The sequence below is a fragment of the Choloepus didactylus genome, chromosome 2 (assembly GCF_015220235.1).
Source record: "Choloepus didactylus isolate mChoDid1 chromosome 2, mChoDid1.pri, whole genome shotgun sequence".
NCBI classification, from domain to species: domain Eukaryota; kingdom Metazoa; phylum Chordata; class Mammalia; order Pilosa; family Megalonychidae; genus Choloepus; species Choloepus didactylus.
Window position 1 is genome coordinate 5,536,448 of NC_051308.1, and position 24,531 is coordinate 5,560,978.

Here is a 24,531-nt window from a genome sequence, read left to right on the forward strand (position 1 = left end):
TTGCTGTGAGGCTGCCTTTCACGTTTGTCAAGAAGGAGCCGATCCTTCTGAGTCTCTTGCTGATAGAGCCCGAACTACCCGTGGAGAGGCTCCTCCCTGATTTGCGAGATATCCTAGACTACTTTGTGCCGGGCGTGCGGCTGCTGCTTTTCCGAGAGGAAGTTCGCACCTGATGCCCCCTGGGCTGCCACGGCTTTTCTCCTTTTCATCCACTTCAGTGGATCTGTGACTGGCCAACAACCAGCCCAATGGCTTCTGGCCCATCTCGGGTGCCTTAGTCTTGTGACTTTCACCTGTCTTGGGTGGGCGGGAACTCTTCCTCCCTAGGGCTCCGTCCTTCACCCTTTGTCCCTGCCTTTCCCTTCTTGGCTTCTGGGCTTCTGCATTCACCTGGGAGACTCGCTGGCTTGCCTCCTGTCCAGCCTTGTGGCCTTCCCTCACCAAGGCGGGGGCAGGAAGTCCCGCTGCTGAGTCTTGAGCTGTTTCTAACACGATCTTGCTGGCAGATGTTGCTCCTGCAATCGCAACACTCACGCTGCCCTCTGGAGAGAGAGTGGTGGAAACCGCTGCACTGGATGTATGCTCTGAGGTCTTCCTTGCGGCACCTGCCACGGCAACCTTAATGCTCCTTTAGGGAACCCTGGTGACACCCGTGATGGCCTCGCTGCTTCTGCTTCCTTCTGGGCCCTTGGTGGCTGCTCCTGCTATTGCCATGTTGATATGTTCAGAATCTGCAGACTTAGATGCTGTCATGCTCACAGTGCCTGCTGAGGCACCCTTTGCTGCCACGCCTACTATTGCCCCAGACGCGGCCCCTTTGGCAGGCTGTGCAGGTTTGGGTGTGACACGTCAGGCATGCTTTCGGGTTTCTGGTGTGAGGGGGTGGTATTTGATCCCCTTCCCCCTTAGTGAAATCAGCTGAGGAGGCCACAGACTCCTTAGACACCATGTGGACGCTCCTGATGCTGACTTGGTCCTGGTCCACTTTCCATGGAAATCCACACTTGATGTGCTCCTCCTGTCCTCAAGGGCATGCATATCATGTCCCCAGCGGGAACTGCGTGGGTACTGCTGTTACTGTCCACTGGTGGTAGCAGGGGATAAAGTAGCTTTTCCCAGTAAGTAAAGAAGTCTTCCCTGGCCTCTAGAGGGGGACAGAGCTGCAGGTCCCAAGAAAGGCCTGTGGCAAACTTCAGGTGCAGCTGCTGTTTCTCCTAATTGTGGATGGGCATCCTCACAAACTTCAAGGGCAGGAGCCTGGTGAGCTCTAAAGCCTTGCTAGCCTTGCGGCCTCCCCCCTTGGTTGCCCGGGCCGCGTGCTCCTTGCAGGTGGTGGCCGGTCCGGCCAGGGGCATGCTGTCGGGGAGGGGGAGTTGGTTGTTCATGTTGCCCACCTCTCCCCTTTTTCTGATCTGGATGAATTTGCTCTGGAAGATCGGGGCGAACTTGATCATGTCATACTCCCCATTGTGCAACTGGCGCTTCAGTTTCCCCATGATGATATTGAACACGCCCTTGTCAGAGAGGCTCTGTACTGGGCGATAGGGTAGGTGACAGTCCCTGTTCACAGCAAGCAGCTGTGTTGCAGCAGCAGCACCGGCAAGGCGGGTCCCTGGGTCTTCCTTGACCTTGTTGGCACGTGAGGGAGCAGCAGCGCTCCACTGACCTGCCCCACAGGCCTCCCTTATGCCTCAGAGCCCCCCAGAAGCAGGGGTGGGGGTGGGAGCACAGAGCATTGCTGGGGGCAGGGGAAGGGGAGGTGGGAGCCAGAAAGATCTCACTCCCATGAGGCGCTGCCTTGAGTGGTTCCCAAATTCCCAGCCATTCACACAGCACCCCAGATCCCCCAAGATCCAGCTGCCTGCTTGTCAGCCTCATTTCCCTCCTCTCCTCTTGCCCTCTGTTCAGCTTTACCAAGATAACTGTCATTGCCCCAAACATACTGTGATGGCTCAAGCCTTTGTGTTTTACACAAGTTTTGTTCCGTGGCCTGATTCCCTGCCCCCATCCCCCCCCCCCCATATTTTCTTCACCTGCAAGAGCTGGAAGCGCTGTCCTACTGATCCTTCAAAACTGTCTGTTCCTCTAGGAAGCATCTCCTGAACACGACCCCTTTCCCATGCTCCAGAATCCCTCCTCTGAATGAACCCTATTCCCTGAACATGCTCCTCTCACTGCACCTGTCACTCACAGCTGTGAGAATTACTCATACACCTGTCCTGCCTCTGCCTCTGGCTCTGTCTCCTGTGGCACCAGGGCTGACACACAGGGGGTGCTCCATGAAAGGGGTTGTGCTGGGTTTGCTCCCTCTCCAGTACCTTGGCCCAGAGGCTCCTCCTGAGGGCTTGCTCACCAGCCCATTTCTTTCATTCCCTGTGCCCTGGGGCCATTGCTCCTGCTTCTGATCCATCTGGGGAAGTTCTCTTCTCAGGAAGAGCACAAGGTGGGTTTGGGCTGAGGGGGGAAGGAGCAGTGGCTCCGGTACCAGTAAATTCTGCACTGTCACCTTCAGTTTGCTAATCTGCAAAATGGAGAGCTGTGAGAATCAGAAGAGAGCACATACATTAAAAAAAAAAAAGAACTTTATAAATGGCCAAGTATATAAATGGCCATAGGATTGCCAGGTCCTATGGTAATTCTACAATGAACTTTCTGAGGAACTGCCAAAATATCTTCCACAGCAGCTGCACCATTTTACATTCCCATCAGCAGTGAAGGGGTGTCCCTATGTCTCCACATCCTCTCTAAAACTTATTTTCTTTGTTTTCAATAATAGTCATTGTATTGTGTATGAAGTGGTTTGTCATTTGAGTTGTGTTTCCCTAACGGCTAATGATGTTGAGCATCTTTTCATGTGCTTTTTGGCCATTTGCACATCTTCTTTGGAGAAATGTCTATTAAAGTCTTTCACCCATTTTTAAATTGGGTTGTTTGTCTTTTTATTGCTGCAAGGAATGCCATCTCTGAAGAACTTCAATACCATTTCTGAAGTATTCTCCTCCTTTAAGGGGAGTTACATAATCCAGAAGTCATGTGGTAACTGTGGGAGGGGGCATGGGGTGGTGGGGGTTGGGGGTTGAATTGGGGGACTGATGTTGGGAGCCCAGGGGAGACACAATGAAGGCCTGAACATGGGTACGGAGGAGCAGTGAACAGTTCACGGGAAAGAAACAAAGTAGAATCCAGGGGGCCAGGTCCCCAAGGAATGTTGCTTCCTTTTAGGGGAAGAAAATTGAGGCTAGGAGAGCTGGTTTTGGGCGAGGAAATACTAAGTTTAGCATACTTATAGGTCAGCCAAGGGAAGACTTATTATTGAGATTACTATTGGCTGACATGTTTTAAGAGCTTATTCTCTGCTGGGCACTATGCTAAGGCCTTCATAAGCATCGTCGCATTTAGTCCACACAGCATCCAAATGGGTGGGTATCGTTATATCCCCATTTCACAGACAAGGAAGTGGAGGCACTGAGAGGTTAAGTACCAGCACAAGTTTCTACAGCTAGTAAGTGGCAGCAGTGGAACTGGAACTGCCACCCTGACTCCAAAGCTCGTAGCTCCTGGCACCTGGGCAAGAGGTCAGAAGCCTGGTACATTCCACAGAAACGACAGGGGAGGTTTTAGGAATGACTGAGACCCAGAAAGAAATGTGTATAGAGAGGAAGGGGATTGGTGTACTAATCTTTACTGAGTGCCCTTGACCAACTCACTTGACTGTTACCATCTTCTAGTCCAAGCTCTGAGAGCAAGTTCCCTGTTCTGCAGGATTTGCATGGGGTTTGAAGTGGTGTTAAGGACCCAGTAACAGCTCAAGCTGAGTGTGAAGGAGGTCCCTTCCTCCATCTACTTTCTAATTCAAGTCCCAAACTTCTTTTTTTTCCACTCAGGACTGCTTTTCTGGTGATAAGTCATGGGGCTAAACTCTGAAGTAAAACCTGGACAGCAGATGCAGAGGTGGGGCCTGGGGAGGGGGCACTTTAGCAGGGGCATGGTTCTTTTCGATGATTCCTTGGGAGCTTCAGAGATAGTCTGCAGGGTGGAGACATTGAAGGGCCAAGAGAGAGGGGAGGATGGCAGGGAGAGGGAGGGAGATGGCAGAAGACCGAGGAACAGGGAAGTAAGGGGATGGGGCCTGGAGAGCTGGGGCCACGGAGGCATTTGCTGGGGTAGATACCAGTTGGTATCGATCTATTAGTAGATGCCAATACCCCCCACCCTGCACTTTGTGGCTCCCTTTTTATTCCCTAAAAGAAAAGAAACTCAAGGAAACACTTCAACTGAAGCCAGATCATCTCCCCTTCCAAGCCATCCCTGGGCCTGTCTCTGTCAGTAGCTCCCATCTCTGAGTATCCCAGGCCCTGCCCTCCATGCCTCCTTCCTCATCTCACATCTCTTCAGGTGCCAAGTCCCACCCAATTAACCTCCCAGACTTCCTCCCATCAGGCTTTCCGTGTGATCCCCCCACCCCAGGAGAAAGGGGGCGAGCCTTGGAGGAACGTGGAGGAAAGCTCCCTCCCTCCCTCAGGGCTGTGTGGGGAGAGATGGAGACGGATGGGAGGTAACCCAGCTCCAGACCTTCCAACTTCAAATCCATCCTCCTCACCCTAGGCCTGTGTTCCCAGGGCCTAGCACACCCTGGGTTCCTGACAAGTGTTTGCTGAATGAATGAATGAACCATTGAATGAACATGTCACAAAAGTTTCTAAGAGCAGAAGATTCTGGATGGAGGAGCCTCCTGTCTCCCTGGCTAGAACCAGAGTGAGTCACAAAGCTGTCCACACCTCCATGGCTTAGCTGTGAAAACCACCAGCAAGCCGTTAGCTCCGACTCCAGCCCAGCTGGCATGGGGCCGGCTGCGGAGTTCACATACTGGGGCCCCCATCCCTTGGACCAGCAGCCTCGCTTCCCGTTCCTCACTGTCCCAGCTAGATCCTGTCTCAGGCCTTCTGCCCTTGTCTAAGCAGGGCAAGGGTGTGGGGTGGAAACTCACAGCAGGCAGGGACTTCGGCTCACCCACCCATGTACCCCAGGAATGGGCTTGTCAGCAGGCAGATGGGAAATGTCAAAAGAAGGAAAGTGGGGTTACTAACTGCTCCCTAGGTGCAGAACCCTAACACACAGGGTGTCATTCAGACTACACAGCTCCGGGTGGCGTGTCCTCCTCTGCCTATTTATTAACAGGATCATGACATACATGCTAATCTGTACCTTACGTCTCTTTAAACATAACAATTTATCCTGAAGATATCCCATTTCATCATACATAGAACAGGTCTATCTCCTAAAGTTCTTTAAAAATTCAATGATTTACAATTCAACCAATTAATAAATTATGATCAAACATTCAAAAAATTTTGGTGGATCTGGACATCTGGCTACAGAGTATGTCAGAGTTCTCTGTACAGGGTTGTATTATTATTTTTAAATTGTTCTGTAAGTATGACAGTATTTCAAAATAAAAATTTTTTAAAATCACAGCATATTGATTGGGAGATACATTTTGTCATGTTTGGAAAATTTAATCTGCCGTATGAATGTCAGTATTAGTGCATATAGCCACTGTCAAAACAAAAAAAAAAGCTGAAAAAGAGCCCAGACTTCAATTAGTGATATGAACGAAGCAGGTCTGGTTAAGACCAGGACAAGCCAGGCCAAAGGATAAAGGTTGAAACTGACTGTGTTTTAAAACTTCAACTTTCATATGAGGCCAAGGGAGTTGATATCTATTTGGTACAGGATCTAACTTTTCTAAATGGTACAACTCTACAGTCGATTTGTTCAAACACCACAATTGTGTGGAACTTTGAATAGGAAGTGAGATACAGCAGGTTAGTAAAGGCTGGAGTGAAATAGTGACACATCCTAGAGTAATTTGGGCAGATAATAAAAAATATATTTACAGCCTCCCCCTCCCCAGCCCTGAGGATCTGGGGGAAGGTGTGGATGTCTTGGACATCCTCACCTGGACTGGTGTTGATGTTGTCACAAACATTGGGACTGGCGGTTTGATGTGCTGAGCCCTCTATCATGGGACTTGCCCTTATGAAGCTCATTACCACAAAGGAGAGTTTAAAGTTGTATGTAATGGTACCTAAGAGTCTCCCCCTGAGTGCCTCTTTGTTGCTCAGATGTGGCCCTCTCTCTCTCTAACTGAGCCATCTCGACAGGTGAACTCACTGCCCTGCCCCCTACGTGGGACCTGACTCCCAGGGGTGTAAATCTCCCTGGCAATGCAGAGTATGACTCCCGGGGATGAATGTGGACCCGGCATCGTGGGACTGAGAGTATCTTCTTGACCAAAAGGGGGATGCAAAATGAGACGAAATAGTTTCAGTGGCTGAGAGATTCCAAATGGAGTCGAGAGGTCACTCTGGTGGACATTCTTATGCACTATATAGATAACACCTCTTAGGCTTTAATGTATTAGAATAGCTAGAAGTAAACACCTGAAACTACCAAACTCCAACCCAGCAGTCTGGACTCCTGAAGACAATTGTATAATAATGTAGATTACAAGGGGTGACAGTGTGATTGTGAAGGCCTTGTGGATCACACCCCCTTTATCTAGTGTATGGATGAGTCTAGGAATGGGGATAAAAACTAAAGGACAAATGGGGTGGGATGGGGGATGATTTGGGTGTTCTTTTTTCACTTTTATTTTTTATTCTTGTTCTGGTTCTTTCTGATGTAAGGAAAATGTTCAGAGATAGATTGTGGTGATGAACGCATAACTATGTTATCATACTGTGGACAGTGGATTGTATATCATGGATGGTTGTATGGTGTGTGAATGTATTTCAAAAAAACTGAATTTAATAAAAAAAAAATTTTAATCTGCCGTTCTGCCCCAGTTCTAGTTGTTTAAAAAAGCAAATCAGTAACAACATTGTGAATGCAATTAACAGCACTGAAATGGATACCTGAATGTGATTAAAAGGGGTACTGTCAGAAAAAAATCCATGGAACTACACTATGCAGACAGTGGACGCTAAATTAAACCATGTACTTGTGAGAATGAAATTAAGTTTAGCTTTCACACAGAATAGGTGTGCCTTGCAGGGTGGGGCAGTTAAGAAATTGGCAGAAGGTTCAAAAGACAAACTGTAATCCACAGTCAGTCCCCCTGCTTATCCGCCCACTATCTACTATCCTTGCAAGGTGGAGACTCAGGGTAGAGGTTCACAAAGTAGCCTCATACCTTGTTACCAAACTAGCCCAGAATGGCTCTAAAGAGGCCTGGGCATAACCATTATAGTCAGGGGTGGAAATTTGTTCCAACGATTCCTAATGTTGCAAATTTGCACAGGAAACGTATTTCAAATGTTTCCTATTTGGGCAGGCTGCATGTTTCAAATTTGCTGGGCTAGTTAGGCTTGTCGAATAGAATGTAACCTCTGGAGTTCCCAGCCAACGGAGAAACGGGAGGGTCTTGTGGTTAGGTGTAGGGTCTATTGTTCTGGGCACCAACCCCCACATTTGGTTGGGCACCCATTCTTGCCAGACCGTGAATAAATTTTCTACACAATCGGGTGAGCCTTTATTCTTTTTTAGGAATAGTGCTTGTTTCTCACATACTTGAGTTAATAGGACAGTTATAAAAAGTGCCATTCAGCTTCCGGCGCGCTCTTTTCGGGAGGTAGAAGGCGCACGTCGCAGGAGAGAATCTTAGCGATCGCCTCCCCTTTTGGGGCTTCTGCGGCTGGAAAGAGGGTGTAGCAAGAAGCTGAGTCTGTGGGGCAGCTCTGAGCCCTCTGATCGAGGTTCCCATGTCTTGGGTCCTGGAGCCTCCTTCTCCGGACCTAGTGCCTTTGAGCGCCCGAGCGTCCTGGGCCGAGCCAGCGGAATGGCTGTCGAGGTCCAGCGCATGGGGTTTCTGTGCACCGCATGAATGGAACAGGGGAGCCTCCAGAGACCCCAGCTCCAGGCATGAAAACCCCCGCATGCTGTCTTCTCTGGCGATTTAGAGATACCTGTGCTTACAGACATACGGCGCTTTTTTAATACTAAAGCAGGCAAATGTGGAAAACCAACGTGTCTTTGTCTACTGATGGGGCTGTAAGCACCTCACAGATTTATGCTTCGGTACAAGAGACCCTGGTTAGACCAAAGCTGTTGCTTTTGAAGTTGCTGACGTCTGTTGGTGCACAAAAAAGACATTTACACAATGAAAGAGGTTATGTTTTATCTTGGCCAGTACATTATAGCTAAACAATTATACGATGAGAAGCAACTACATATTGTATATTGTTCAAACGATCTTTTAGGGCATTTATTTGGAGTGCCAAGTGCGGTCGGGGTTACTGCTTCTAGGGGGAGTGGCGGCCGGTAGCCGAGCCCTCAGCTCTCGGGGCTGCTTAAAGGGTACCGGCGGCGGGGGCTCTTTCCCGGAGGCGAGGGCGAGGCGGAGGACGTGGCCAAAGTCCTCGGCGAGAGGCGTGCAAGGTGTGGAGGGCGGCGATAAGGACAAAAACACTCTTCATCCAGTAGGAGTATGCGCCAAAGAGATTTATTCAGGGGTGATTACAGGTTATATAGGCTGGTAAGAAGGGCAGGGCTGGAAACGGGGTGAAGTAGCCTAAAATGGCAATATTGAAGGGAGAGGGGCTAGGATTGGTTCTGAGAGGACGCAGGAGCCGTTGCAGCGGGCGGGGGTTGTTCTGGCCACGGTGCATGCGCGCTGGCGGTGGCAGGAGTGGCCTTGGCACAAGGGAGTATGTGGGTAAGATAAGGAAGTGGGGAAAGGGCAGTTGGGAGAAAGGCGGTTTCCTCCGGCAAGCCTCCCCTGCCAGTGGCATTTTGGGTGAGGAAAAGGGAGCTGCCCTGACCTCGCTCCTCAGGCTCGGGGGGGGCTGCAGAGGGCACTCACGCCCGTACCTACTACCCTCCCCAGGGGGTGATATCAAGTCCCCTGGCCCAGGCCTGGTAAGTCGAGGCACAAGCTCAGCTACCCGCAATTCCCCTTTCTTTTCTAATTAGAGGAAGAGGCTTTACCGGAGAGGCCCGCTAAGGGTGAGGGAAGGGGGAGGTCAGGGAAGGGAAAAAGGGGTTGACGGTGGCTCAGCGAGGCTGGAGCTTAGTGTTGGTGTGGTGCCCGGGCGCTCGACAAGGGCTTCGCTGCAGCGGGCTGGGCGAAGGTGAGGGGTTTAAAGTTCAGGGGTTTAAAGTTCCGGGGTTTAAAGTTCAGGGGTTCAGAGAAGCTGGAACTCGAGGTGAGAGCGATGTTCAGGTGATTGAGAAGGGCCTCGCGGTCGGCGGGTTGACCGGTGGCGTTGAGGTTGCGGAGGGTTGGCTGTCATCTTGGAGTGGGGGGCGTCAGAGGTGGCGAGTCGCTGATACTGGATTTGCACGAACGAGGAAAAAATGGCATCTGTTTGTTTTCTTACAAGCTGGACAATTTTGCGTATGATGCAGGGTCCTAAGATGAGAGCTAGAATAATTATTAATAGGGGGCCAAGAAAAGGAAGGATGTATGGGAGGATGGGAGTGAAAAAACTGGACCAATAACTGGTGGCTTCACGATCTCTTTTACGCTTTTCCAGTCCCTCTTGGACCCTTTTCAGGCTGTCCTCGACGAGACCTGTGGAATTGGCATAAACACAGCACTCTTCTCCTAGGGCGGCGCAGAGGCCTCCTTCTTTGAGGAGGAGAAGGTCAAGACCTCGGCGGTTTTGGAGCACTACCTCAGAGAGGGAATTGACAGAATTTTTTAGATGGTAAATAGCGTTTTGTAAGTGACGAATGTCCTCGTCAACAGCCGCCCTGAGGTGAGTTAGGGCGGAGCCTTGACTGGCTAGTGCAGCGATTCCGGTGCCAGCGCCGGCAAGACCTAGGAGGGAGGCAATTGTGAGGACGGTGATGGGCTCTCGCTTTTGCAGAAGGGCAGGAGCTGCAGTTCTTTCCAGACGGAGGAAGAAGTCTTCTTCACTGTGGTATAAGACCCTAGGGATAAGGACAATTAGGAGGCAAGTTTCTTTATATTCACTGATGATATTCGTGCTGAGACAGGGGGTAAGTCCTGTAGAGGAGCAGAGCCATTGGGAGGAGTTATGAGGAATGAGAAATTTTGCCGAGCTACTGGGAGATGAGTAGCTGGCACAGGCAGTGAGGTCGGGAGAGTTACTGGAGCGAGGGCGGACGCACTTTCCTGTATAGGAGACTGAATGAAAGGTCGGGGACGGCAGAGGTATTCCAAACGCACTCCAAGGGGCTGTCTTCTGTGCTTTCTGAAAAGGAGAGGTTGGAGGCAACGGGCTCGTACAGTGAGGAAGAGGTGGAGAGGCAGAGCCAGCAGGAGGAGGTAAAATTGGGGTTGGAGGAGTTCACTGAGGCAAAGGCGGCTTGGATGAGGCTGAGGAGGGGAGAGGAATAACGAGAAGGGGGCAGAGGAAGCTGGGGTGGTGGGGTTGGCGATGCGTTGTTTGCAGCTGAGGTGCGGCTGGTTGGAGCTGAGGTGCGGCTGGAGAGCTGTGGAAAAAGGGGGTTAATGACTTGGTTGGGACCTATGCCAGAGGGTGTTCTTAATGCAATATTTTGGTCTGGTTGGTTTACAGCCTCCTTTTTTATTAGAATAAGTGATTCTCGGTCGGTTTCTTTTTCATAGATTCTGAAGCCCCAAGTTTGACCGAGTAACCAGGAGGGATTAGTGGGGAGCTGCACTGTAAGATTAAGATGTGTGTAGGATCCCTCACTTTCTTGGCCGAGCCAGTTAACTGTAGGGAGTTTGCACCCTGTAGGGGCCCACTTTAAGGTAAGGTAATGATTAGGAACAGGAGGCTTCCAATTAGTGGCTAATGTTTCATACCCCCAGTATGCACAGTAGTACTTGTTGGGGGAATTACAGTACGATTTTCCAGGATTTGAGGATGGGCACATGTAATATTGGGCCTGGGGATCACTTACCTTTTGAGCGCAGGTTTCTTCGACTCTGGAGACAAAGGTGGTGAAAGGCTTACTCGGCTCCTGGAAGAGCTTGGTGAATTTATTAGGCCGACAGGCAGAGCAATTGGCAAATGTTCGTAAGGCGATTCTCCAAAGGATAGGCCAAAAGGTGGCAGGTGCATTAATATAGGCAGATGCACTTAGAAACGCTCCAGTGCCCAAATAGGCTTCAGGGGGATGATAGACTCCAATGGCTGCATCTTGCTCACTTTGCTTAGCTGCTTCTGCCTGGAAGTGAGCACGCCAGTCAACAAACTGACCGGGGTTAAAAATTGAACGGGCAAGCGAGGCCCAGTCTTGGGGGAGGCAATAGTTCATGGCGAGATCCTGCAGTATTTGGGAAGCATATGGGCTACCTAACCCGTCCTCCTTGACGGCCTTGCGAAGCTGCTTGATAGTATCTAAGTCAATGGGATACCAGTCATGCGGCCTCTGTGGGGTGGGGGCAAGGTTAAGAGGAAAACAGCGAAAAGCACGAGAGAAAGGAGGACACGCTTGCAGAGGACTTGGCGCAGGAGTGGGGGTAGGGGGAGCGTTGCCCCAAGGATTGCCTTGAGGTGCAGAAGGCAGCCAGGGGTTGTTAGTCGGCAGGGTGGGAGGAGCGGCGGCAGCTGCCGGTAGCGGCTCCGAGGGGGAGCTCGCCGGAGGGAGAGGCGGGAGTGGGAGGCCCCAAGCGTCGCAAGATGGCGGCGCGGTAGGCGTGGCTAAGACACAAGATGGTGGATTAGCCCCGCCCTGTGAAAGGGTGGGGTTCAAGGCATAAGATGGTGGACTAACTCCGCCCTGTGAAAGGGCGGGGTAAAGCGTATGCGGTTTCCGGTCCAGCTTAGGGCTGATGTCATCGCCGGAGCATTTCCTCCCCTCGATGGAAGAAGAAGGAGGAAGTTCGCCATCTTGGCGTGGCGCAGTGTTATTTTGCTTTTTGGGAGTCACCTCGAGCGCGTTGTTAATCTGCTCGACTAAGGACTCCGTGTCCGAGTCATGATTTGAATTAGTATCGCTATCTGAGTCTGTTGGCTGGGTTGATAGGGCCTCTTTGGATTTAACGGGGCCTCTATCAGGGGGGAGGGAGCCTTGAAGGCAGGAGCGGATGGTTATTAAGGTGGGGAGCAAGCCAGGAGGGAAACGCTTGCTCTCATGTTCCATGGCGTTAGTGACTCGATCAATAAGACGATCATAAGTAACAGGGTCCCAAAGATGGCAAGTGGTGAGCCATGGGTTAAAGGGCAGCAGGAGATCCCAGTATATCTGCAGCTGCCGGACAGACACTTTACAGCTATGTGTGTCTAGGAGACCCGCTAGAGCACGAACTTGAGGTGCCTGACATGTAGATATACGATTACCCATAGCTGAGGGGAGAGGAGGGGGAGTTGCTCCCGAGCCGGGCCGGCCGGCTGGCGGGGAGGAGAAGGAGGAGTAGTTTACTGAGCAGAGAGAATGAGATAAACTGTGGCTGCAAGGCCGAAGGAGACGGCGAGAGCAGAAAGCAGTGCCCTTTGGCAACGAGAGCAGTCAGGGGGGGCGGTTGCAAAGAGGCACACGGCACCAAATGAGGAAATAAAGATACAAAGAACTACAGCAAAGTAATGGAGGGGAAGAGGGAGAGTGTTAGGAGGAACGGGGGTCATAGAAGTGCGCATACAAGAGGACGAAGAGAGCGTGGGGGAGGGGAGGAGTTCCTACTGGATGAAGAGAGCGTGGGGGAAGGGAGGAGTTCCTACTGGATGAAGAGAGCGTGGGGGAAGGGAGGAGCGGCTTCGGAGCAAGGAACCTCACACGGCTCCGGAAGCGGCGAGGGAGAGGCGGCCCTTACCTTGCAGGCGAGGAAATGGGAAGCTGGAGAGGCGTCCGGGCGAGCGGGTGACCTGCCAAACTGTCGTGTGGAGACGTTCCTCACACGGGGCACCAGTTGCGGTCGGGGTTACTGCTTCTAGGGGGAGTGGCGGCCGGTAGCCGAGCCCTCAGCTCTCGGGGCTGCTTAAAGGGTACCGGCGGCGGGGGCTCTTTCCCGGAGGCGAGGGCGAGGCGGAGGACGTGGCCAAAGTCCTCGGCGAGAGGCGTGCAAGGTGTGGAGGGCGGCGATAAGGACAAAAAACACTCTTCATCCAGTAGGAGTATGCGCCAAAGAGATTTATTCAGGGGTGATTACAGGTTATATAGGCTGGTAAGAAGGGCAGGGCTGGAAACGGGGTGAAGTAGCCTAAAATGGCAATATTGAAGGGAGAGGGGCTAGGATTGGTTCTGAGAGGACGCAGGAGCCGTTGCAGCGGGCGGGGGTTGTTCTGGCCACAGTGCATGCGCGCTGGCGGTGGCAGGAGTGGCCTTGGCACAAGGGAGTATGTGGGTAAGATAAGGAAGTGGGGAAAGGGCAGTTGGGAGAAAGGCGGTTTCCTCCGGCAAGCCTCCCCTGCCAGTGGCATTTTGGGTGAGGAAAAGGGAGCTGCCCTGACCTCGCTCCTCAGGCTCGGGGGGGCTGCAGAGGGCACTCACGCCCGTACCTACTACCCTCCCCAGGGGGTGATATCAAGTCCCCTGGCCCAGGCCTGGTAAGTCGAGGCACAAGCTCAGCTACCCGCAGCCAAGCTTTTCTGTGAAAGAGCACAGGAAAATATATACAGTGGTCTACAGAAACTTGGTAGTGGTCAATCAGCAGGAACCATCAGACTCAGGCACATCTGTGAATGAAAACGTGTCACTTTGCAGGTGACAGTGAGCAACGAGTGCAGGAGAAGAGAAGTTCATCCTCAAATTTGATTTCTCGACCAACTACCTCATCTAGAAGGAGAGCAATTAGGGAGACAGAAGAAAGTTCAGATGAATTAGCTGGTGCACGGCAAAGAAAGTGCTACAAATCAGATAGCATTTCCTTTTCTTTTGATGAAAGCCTTGCTCTGTGTGTAATAAGGGAGATATGCCGTGAAAGAAGCAGAAGCAGTGAATTGACAGGGACTTCATCAAATCTGGATATTGATGCTGGCATAAGTGAACATTCTGGTGATTGGTTGGATCAGGATTCAGTTTCAGGTCAATTCGGTGTAGAGTTTAAAGTTGAATCTCTTCTTATGTTAAACTTAGTATTTCCTCCCCCAAAACCAGCTCCCCTAGCCTCAATTTTCTTCCCCTAAAAGGAAGCAACATTCCTTGGGGACCTGGCCCCCTGGATTCTACTTTGTTTCTTTCCCGTGAACTGTTCACTGCTCCTCCGTACCCATGTTCAGGCCTTCATTGTGTCTCCCCTGGGCTCCCAACATCAGTCCCCCAATTCAACACCCAACCCCCACCACCCCATGCCCCCTCCCACAGTTACCACATGACTTCTGGATTATGTAACTCCCCTTAAAGGAGGAGAATACTTCAGAAATGGTATTGAAGTTCTTCAGAGATGGCATTCCTTGCAGCAATAAAAAGACAAACAACCCAATTTAAAAATGGGTGAAAGACTTTAATAGACATTTCTCCAAAGAAGATGTGCAAATGGCCAAAAAGCACATGAAAAGATGCTCAACATCATTAGCCGTTAGGGAAACACAACTCAAATGACAAACCACTTCATACACAATACAATGACTATTATTGAAAACAAAGAAAATAAGTTTTAGAGAGGATGTGGAGACATAGGGACACCCCTTCACTGCTGATGGGAATGTAAAATGGTGCAGCCGCTGTGGAAGATATTTTGGCAGTTCCTCAGAAAGTTCATTGTAGAATTACCATAGGACCTGGCAATCCTATGGCCATTTATATACTTGGCCATTTATAAAGTTCTTTTTTTTTTTTTAATGTATGTGCTCTCTTCTGATTCTCACAGCTCTCCATTTTGCAGATTAGCAAACTGAAGGTGACAGTGCAGAATTTACTGGTACCGGAGCCACTGCTCCTTCCCCCCTCAGCCCAAACCCCCCTTGTGCTCTTCCTGAGGAGAGAACTTCCTCAGGTGGAGCAGAAGCAGGAGCAATGGCCCCAGGGCACAGGGAATGAAAGAAATGGGCTGGTGAGCAAGCCCTCAGGAGGAGCCTCTGGGCCAAGGTACTGGAGAGGGAGCAACCCCAGCACAACCCCTTTCATGGAGCACCCCCTGTGTGTCAGCCCTGGTGCCACAGGAGACAGAGCCAGAGGCAGAGGCAGGACAGGTGTATGAGTAATTCTCACAGCTGTGAGTGACAGGTGCAGTGAGAGGAGCATGTTCAGGGAATAGGGTTCATTCAGAGGAGGGATTCTGGGGCATGGGAAAGGGGTCGTGTTCAGGAGATGCTTCGTAGAGGAACAGACAGTTTTGAAGGATGAGTAGGACAGCCCTTCCAGCTCTTCCACGTGAAGAAAATATGGGCGGGGGGATGGGGGCAGGGAATCAGGCCACGGAACAAAACTTGTGTAAAACACAAAGGCTTGAGCCATCACAGTATGTTTGGGGCAATGACAGTTATCTCGGTAAAGCTGAACAGAGGGCAAGAGGAGAGGAGGGAAATGAGGCTGACAAGCAGGCAGCTGGATCTTGGGGGATCTGGGGTGCTGTGTGAATGGCTGGGAATTTGGGAACCACTCAAGGCAGCGCCTGATGGGAGTGAGATCTTTCTGGCTCCCACCTCCCCTTCCCCTGCCCCCAGCAATACTCTGTGCTCCCACCCCCACCCCTGCTTCTGGGGGGCTCTGAGGCATAAGGGAGGCCTGTGGGGCAGGTCAGTGGAGCGCTGCTGCTCCCTCACGTGCCAACAAGGTCAAGGAAGACCCAGGGACCCGCCTTGCCGGTGCTGCTGCTGCAACACAGCTGCTTGCCGTGAACAGGGACTGTCACCTACCCTATCGCCCAGTACAGAGCATCTCTGACAAGGGCGTGTTCAATATCATCATGGGGAAACTGAAGCGCCAGTTGCACAATGGGGAGTATGACATGTTCAAGTTCGCCCCGATCTTCCAGAGCAAATTCATCCAGATCAGAAAAAGGGGAGATGTGGGCGACATGAACAACCACATCCCAATGGTGACGGTGGACATTGCATGCAGCAGCCCCAACTCCCCCTCCCCGACAGCATGCCCCTGGCCGGACCGGCCACCACCTGCAAGGAGCACGCGGCCCGGGCAACCAAGGGGTGAGGCTGCAAGGCTAGCAAGGCTTTAGAGCTCACCAGGCTCCTGCCCTTGAAGTTTGTGAGGATGCCCGTCCACAATTAGGAGAAACAGCAGCTGCACCTGAAGTTTGCCACAGGCCTTTCTTGGGACCTGCAGCTCTGTCCCCCTCTAGAGGCCAGGGAAGACTTCTTTACTTACTGGGAAAAGCTACTTTATCTCCTGCTACCACCAGTGGACAGTAACAGCAGTACCCACGCAGTTCCCGCTGGGGACATGATATGCATGCCCTTGAGGACAGGAGGAGCACATCAAGTGTGGATTTCCATGGAAAGTGGACCAGGACCAAGTCAGCATCAGGAGCGTCCACATGGTGTCTAAGGAGTCTGTGGCCTCCTCGGCTGATTTCACTAAGGGGGAAGGGGATCAAATACCAACCCCCCACACCGGAAACCCACAAGCATGCCTGACGTGTCACACCCAATCCTGCACAGCCTGCCAAAGGGGCCGCGTCTGGGGCAATAGTAGGCGTGGCAGCAAAGGGTGCCTCAGCAGGCACTGTGAGCATGACAGCATCTAAGTCTGCAGATTCTGAACATATCAACATGGCAATAGCAGGAGCAGCCACCAAGGGCCCAGAAGGAAGCAGAAGCAGCGAGGCCATCACGGGTGTCACCAGGGTTCCCTAAAGGAGCATTAAGGTTGCCGTGGCAGGTGCCGCAAGGAAGACCTCAGAGCATACATCCAGTGCAGTGGTTTCCACCACTCTCTCTCCAGAGGGCAGCGTGAGTGTTGCGATTGCAGGAGCAACATCTGCCAGCAAGATCGTGTTAGAAACAGCTCAAGACTCAGCAGCGGGACTTCCTGCCCCCGCCTTGGTGAGGGAAGGCCACAAGGCTGGACAGGAGGCAAGCCAGCGAGTCTCCCAGGTGAATGCAGAAGCCCAGAAGCCAAGAAGGGAAAGGCAGGGACAAAGGGTGAAGGACAGAGCCCTAGGGAGGAAGAGTTCCCGCCCACCCAAGACAGGTGAAAGTCACAAGACTAAGGCACCCGAGATGGGCCAAAAATCATTGGGCTGGTTGTTGGCCAGTCACAGATCCACTGAAGTGGATGAAGAGGAGAAAAGCCGTGGCAGCCCAGGGGGCATCAGGTGCGAACTTCCTCTCGGAAAAGCAGCAGCCGCACGCCCGGCACAAAGTAGTCTAGGATATCTCGCAAATCAGGGAGGAGCCTCTCCACGGGTAGTTCGGGCTCTATCAGCAAGAGACTCAGAAGGATCGGCTCCTTCTTGACAAACGTGAAAGGCAGCCTCACAGCAAAACCAGCAGCCTTGCCTGGCAGTGGAGAAGCGGCCATGTCTAAGACGGTGGAGGGGAGCAGACGGAGGTCATCCTGGAGGCAGCAGAGTGTGACCCAGCGGTCGCTGTCGGTGCCGTGACAGCTGAGACTGTGGAGTCAGTGACGTGTGAAGCCCATGAAATAGCCAGCGCCGAAAGCTGCAAAGAGGACCAGGGCTCAGGGGAGTGAGTATCCCCAGAAGGCCCATTCCAAGCCTGCCTTAATGCAATTTAAATAATCATATTGTCTCAGAATGGCATGCTGTGCTTTGTTTGAATTTCCATGTCTGCTGCATCCTAGTAGGGACTTCACAGTGGATTCTGATGTCAGCTGGGCTGCAGTCTCACTGCATCCTGTACAGCCATATTTGTCCTCTGTGGACCTTTGTGAGCTGTCACATACCCCTTTGTCCTTCTCCCCACAGCTGTCCCCTCAGGGCAGGGCCACTGTCCTCCCCCTACCCCCAAACACCCCATTCAATAAAACTGAACTTTAAAAAAGCACTCGTTTCAGGAAATTAGCCAGAAACAAAAGAACAAACATTTTAATGACTTACTAATTTGCACGAATTATAATGAGCAAACTCTTGTTAAATTCCAAAGCACAGGTTATCAGGAGACAGAAAGATGGTACAGATTGGGCATATGCTTAAGGAGTACAGAAAGTTTAATAAGGCTGATAATAAATATCTGGAAATGGGTAGCACAATCCTGTGTGATGGTAGTATTAATACAGAATTAATCCTGTCAGTGTAATGAACAATGCTGAGTGTGAGTATGGTTGACAGGGGACAGCTTGGGTCCTTTATTTCACCACAAGGAAAGCTAGAGGATAACACCTGGGACTGTCTAACACAGCAAACCCTAGAGTGGATAATGACTGTGGTTAATTGTACAAATATAAGTTCTTACATGAACTAGGACAAACGTACATCACTATTACAAGGTGTTAATAGGGTGGAATATGGGAAAAAATACAATTAATGCAAACTAAGATCTGTAGTTACAGTAACATGGTAATACTCTTTCATTAATTGTAACAAAGGCACTATACCAAAGCTAAATGTCAATAATGGGGGGGGTATAAAGGGTATGGGATTTTAGGGGGAAGAAATGAGAATGTTTGCATATTGATTATGGTGGTGAGTGCACTACTATGGGATTATACCAAGAGCTGTTGATTGTACACTTAGGATGGATTGTATAGTATAGGAATAAAACTCTTGAAACAACGATTAAAGGGTAGTAATTAAAAAAAACCCACTCTCAGGCACAAATTCACCCTGAGGTTTAAAGGAGTGCTGGTGATTAATGCTAACAACAGCTAACGTTTATTGAGTCATGGCTTATTGCCCTTGACATGGGATATCTCACTGGCTCCTCCCGGCAGCGGTTGCTCTCCCCATCTTACAGGTGAAATGGGGAGTTAAGTAACTTGCTTGAAACCCATGTTTTTCAACCATAATATTGCCAAGCAGGTGTGTGTTCTGTGTGTGTCTGGGTGTGTGTGTGTGTGTGTGTGTCTGGCAAATACATGTAATATTAATCATTGAAACCATTTTAAAGTGTACAATCAAATGCCTTAAATACACTCACAATGTTGTGCAACCATTGCCTAGTTCCAGAACACTTTCATGACCCCACATGGAGACTCCATACCCATTGGCATCACTCCCTTCTCCCCACTCCCTGCAGCCCCTGACGACCAGCGGTCTTTTGTCTGTCTTCACAGATGTGCCGATTCTGCATATTTCATATAAATTGAATCGTACGATACATGGTCTTTGTGGCTGCCTTTCCCTTGGCCTAATGGTTTCGGGGTTCATGCCCATTGTAGTGTGTATCGACACTTCATTCGTCTTTATGTATAAAGAATAGTCCATTGTATGGATATTCCACATTTTGTTTATTCTTTCATCTATTGATGAACTGAGGTGTGTGTTTTGAAGGAGAGTGAGTGTTTATCCTTGAGGAATTACTCTGTAAGGTGGAATTTTAGGTTTCACTTCAAACTGATAGAAGTTAAGAGTTGGGAGCAGAACTTTCAAGTAACTGGAAATCATTTATTCTGTGGCTAGCACTGTGGGAATGACCACAAGGCAGGAGGTAAATTGGCACATGCTACCCATGGATGTAAATGGCTTCCAAGCTGCCACTGCATGGCGGGAAGTTAGTACGAGAGAGGCCTTTGGTAGGTGACTGGAATTTAAGCATACACTTCCAGTGCTGTCCACTTCCCTGTTTCACTGAAATGAAAATTGGGACCTGAAGAGGGAATTCCTAGTCCCCAGCACACAGGTTGTTTGTGTAAGGGTACTACTAGAAGGGAAGAGCAGAGCAGTGCTTTCACTTGGCCATCCAAAGGCTTTCAAAGGAGACCAGTTCAACAGCCTTCAAGAAAACCAACTCGATGTGTTATGGAGAGTCACATAATTAACTCTATGTGTGCGTATGTTATGGAAAACCCAGGACAACCCCTTCAGACAGGCTCTCTCCTCAGTGCTGGGCTGACTCTGGACTTAAATTTTCCAGGTGGCCACCTCTTCTCCTCCCAGTGAGTTTGATTCTATTGTTACTCTCCCCACTTTACAGGTAAAGAAACTGAGGTTGTACTGCTTTGCTGCAGTGACAGAACGAATAGGAGGTGGGGGCGGTATTTGAATGCAGGCCTAGCAGACTCTAGAGCCCTGTTCTACCCTGCTATGTATCAAACTCAGTGGCTGCTTACGATAATTGGGAAGAACATAGACAGCATGGAGCCTAGGAGAAGCAACTTTTAAAGTTATTATTATGAGAGATTTTATGGAAGGATGGGCTAAAGGGCCAAGCCTTCCAATTCTAGGATATCCAATACATTTTAATTGTTTAATTGTTGAATGTTTTGAATTTGGGGGGCAGAAAAAAAAAAAAAAAACTGCACAAAATTTTCCCATTTTATTGTGGCACCAACCCACATGCATGCCCGGCAGGGTGAGCCTGTCCTTGTGGGCGCAGTGGGGTGTTTGGGGAAAGGGGGAGGATGGTGGTCCTGCCCTGAGGGCTGGGGGGACGGGGACAAAGGGGTATGTGACACAGGGACTGTTCACAAAGTGCCGCACGGGATAAATATGTCTGCACAGGGGTGAAGGCTGAGTGGTTACTGCTCCTCGCCAGGACTGCAGTAAACCACTCTCTCTGGATCCCACCTTACAGCGCCACAACCTGACATATTTGGTCTGATTTCCTCATTCCCTACAGCTTCTCTCCCCTTCCCCGCACCTCAGCAGTAGTCTGTGCTCCCACCTCCCCTTCCCCTGCCCCCAGCCACACTCTTTGCTCCCACCCCCACCCTTGCCTCTGGGAGGCCTGAGACATAAAGGAGGCCTGTGGGGCAGGTGAGGGTCCAGAGACCTGCTGGGAGCTGCCTCCTGGGACCTGGGCGCAGCTGCTCCCTCAACTGTCAGCAAGATCGAGACCCAGCGACCCGCCTGGCCAGTGCTGCTGCTGCAACACAGCTGCTTGCCATGAGCAGCGAGTGTCATCTACCCTATTACACGGCTCAGAGCGGCTCTGCCAGGGGCATGTTCAACACCACCGCGGGGAAGCTGCAGCGCCAGCTGCGGAAGGGGGAGCATGACATATTCAAATATGCTCCGATCTTCGAGAGCAACTTTATTCAGATCAGCAGAAGGGGAGAGGTGAGTGACGTGGACAACCGCATCTCAGTGGTGACGGTGGGCATCGCGTGCCCCAGCCCCATGCTCCTGGTCCCCGACATCATGCTCCTGACCCGACCGGCCACCACCTACAAGGGGCACGCCGCCCAGGAACCAAGGGGTGAGGCCGCTTGCTCGCTCCAGATCGCAGACTCCCGTTTCACCAAGTGCACGGTCCCCGTGGTTTTAGCAGACCTTGTCCAGCTGGTGCATCGCTGGAACTGGTGTTCTGGGTCACTTTCTCGCTTTTATTTAGTATTTTTCATGGAGGTGTTTCTTCGCCCTGTCTCTCCTAGCTGCCATCTTAGGTTCTCTGGTTAACTGTCATTTTAGAATTCCGACCCTTAACCCCTCCCTCCCCAACAGAAGCAACTGTCATTGCAGAGACTTCACTTCGTTGAGTTCAGACTTGTGAGCCCACAGCCCAGAGACTGCTTATTTAAAACTACTTCCATGATCTATTTACTTTTAATAAATATTAGTTGTTAAATGTATTTACTTATTACAATTTTGGAAAGAGTAAAAATTCTTAGGTAATTGCTACCTAGTTGGCACTGTTCTGTGACATCCTAGGACACCTTGTATTGTCTAAGATGCATTAATACCACTCTTCAGCATTTCTCCATGGAGAGCCTCACAGAACATTTTTTCTTTGCAAGTTAATGTTTGGAGCATGGCCATTCCCGACAGTGATGCTTTGAATGTTTTTTTCCCTTCCTTTCAGATTTTTTTTGTTTTCATTGTTATATCTTAATAAAGATAAAGACTTTAAGGAATGTTTCAAAAAGCACATAGACAAATTCAGAGTTTATTGATATTTAAAAGTTATGGTTTAGCCTGTTTAGTTTTTATAAATGAAAAATTTTAAATGGATTTAGGAAAATGTGTTTCAGTGGGGAGGAGGACATTTGTTACAGATAGTTCATTTATTCTTCTAAACATTAATTTACCAAGGACAGCACTTGAAGGGTATTCTCATTAAAGCTACAAGTAAAAATATACTTCATTTCATTTCCATCTTAGAAAAATTATCAGATATTTATTTTTTTGATTGGCAAATGGCATTTGCCACAATCATTGCTTTAATCGAGGCTGAGAGAGTTCTTCTTTTCTTGTACAGTACATTTGTTCCAGGATTTCCAGGCATTGGAATTCTATTACCTCTCCTAATTTAAATTAACTTGCTTTGCTTTGGTATAGCTGTTGTAACAAAAACAGGGTAGTAAAGAAGAGGTGCATGAAAATCTAAGTTGAGAAGTTTGCTTAGTCGAATGCAATCAGTCATAGATGTGATCAACTTACTGATAATTTAAATCCATGAAATATCATCAAAGTAACAATCAGGCCAGTGCTTGCTTGACCTAACAACTGGACATCGTAACCTAACCAAGTTGACATATGAACTTAACCATCATTAAACTTTCCAATTTGAATACCCTTTATTTCTTTTTGTTGTCTAATTGCTCTAACAAGAACTTCTTGTACAATATTGAATGGCACTTGTGCTCTAGCAAAAACTTCTTGTACGATATTGAAAGCAGTCATCCTTGTCTGATTCCTGTTCTTGGTGGAGGGGAAGGGGGTAGATTTAAGTCTTTCACCACTGGGCTTAATGTTAGCCGTGGGTTTTTCATAAATGACCTTTATCATGAGAAAGTTCCCTTTTACTCTTACTCTTCTAAGAGTTTTTAATCAAGAAAAGGTGCTAGATTTTGTCAAATGCCTTTTCTTCGTCTATTAGGATAATCATGTTCATTCATGAGAAAATCATTTAAATTTCTTACTGATTTTTTTCTTTATTGGAGAAGTTTAGGTTTGAAGAGCAATCATACATAAAATACAGAACTCCCATATACCACCCTATTATTGATATCTTGCTTTGGTGTGGAAAATTTGTTACAAATGATGAAATCCTCTTTTTATAATTGTTCTATTATCTAAAGTCTGTGGTTTAACTCAGGGTCCACTCTCTGCATAGCGTAGTTCCATGGATTTTTTAAAAATTTTTATTCTCTTACCTTCTATACAATCTGACATTACCCCTTTTAATCACATTCAGATATACATTTTAGTACTGTTAGTTGTGTTCTCAACATTGTTACTGACTTGTTTTTTTAAACAACTATAACTGAGGCAGGATGGCCGATTAAATTTTCCAAACATGCCAAAAATGTACCTCCCAACCAACATGCTCTGATTTTTTAAACTTTTTCATTTTGAAATACATTCAAACTTACAGAATGATTGAAAAATAATACAACCCCATACAGAGAACTCTGATATACTCCAGATGTCCAGATCCACCCAAATGTTTTGATGTTTGATCTTAATTTATCAATTGGTTGAATCATGAATCATTGAATTTTTAAAGAATTTAGGAGATAGACCCGTTCTATGTATGATGAAATGGGATATCTTCAGGATAAATTGTTATGTTTAAAGAGACGTAAGGTACAGATTAGCATGTATGTCATGATCCTGTTAATAAATAGGCAGAGGAGGACATGCCACCTGGAGCTGTGTAGTCTGAATGACACCCTGTGTTAGGGTTCTGCACCTAGGGAGCAGTTAGTAACCCCACTTTCCTTCTTTTGACATTTCCCATCTGCCTGCTGGCAAGCCCATCCCTGGGGTACATGGGTGGGTGAGCCGACGTCCCTGCCTGCTGTGAGTTTCCACCCCACACCCTTGCCCTGCTTGGACAAGGGCAGAACGTCTGAGACAGAATGGAGCTGGGAGAGTGGGAAATGGGAAGCGAGGCTGCTGGTCCAAGGGATGGGTGCCCTGTATATGAACTCGGCAGCCAGGCTGTGGAAAGCATGCTCCATGCCAGCTAGGCTGGAGTCCGAGCTAATGGCTTGCTTACAGCTTTCATAGCTAAGCCATGGAGGTGTGGAGAGCTTGGTGACTCACTGTGGTGCTAGCATCTTCTGCCCTTAGCACCTTTTGTGACATGTTCATTCACTTGTTCATTCATTCATTCAAGAAACACTTGTCAGGCACCCAGGGTATGCTGGGCTCTGGGAATACAGGCCTGGGGTGAGGAAGATGGATTTGAAGTTGGAGGGTCTCCATCTTTCCCCACACAGCCCTAAGGGAGGGAGGGAGCTTTCCTCCAATTTCCTCCAAGGCTCGCCCCCTTTCTCCTGGGGTGGGGTGGGGTGTCACATGGAAGGCCTGATGGAAAGAAGTCTTGGAGGTTAATTGGGTGGGACTTGGCACACGAAGAGATGTGAGATGAGGAAGGAGGAGCCATGGAGGGCAGGGCCTCGGATACTCAGAGTTGGGAGCTACTGATAGAGACAGGCCCAGGGATGGTTCCAAATGAGAGATGATCAATATGGTTGCAGTTGAACTGTTTTCTTGAGTATCTTTTCTTTCAGGGGATGAAAAGGAAGTTGCAAAGTACAAGGTGGGTGGGGGCATATTGATATCTACCAGTAGATCGATACCAGTTGATATCTACTTCAGCAAGTACCTCCATGGCCACAGCTCTCTAG

The 24,531-nt window shown here is 49.4% G+C and overlaps 3 pseudogenes; 2 read left to right on the top strand and 1 right to left on the bottom strand.

Annotated features, from left to right (window-relative positions):
• Positions 1 to 739: 739 nt before the first annotated feature.
• On the bottom strand, positions 740 to 7,939 carry LOC119528228 (annotated as a pseudogene).
• Positions 7,940 to 8,013: 74 nt separating this feature from the next.
• Positions 8,014 to 15,073, top strand: LOC119528229 (annotated as a pseudogene).
• Positions 15,074 to 15,348: 275 nt separating this feature from the next.
• On the top strand, positions 15,349 to 17,525 carry LOC119528230 (annotated as a pseudogene).
• The last annotated feature ends 7,006 nt before the right edge of the window (positions 17,526 to 24,531 follow it).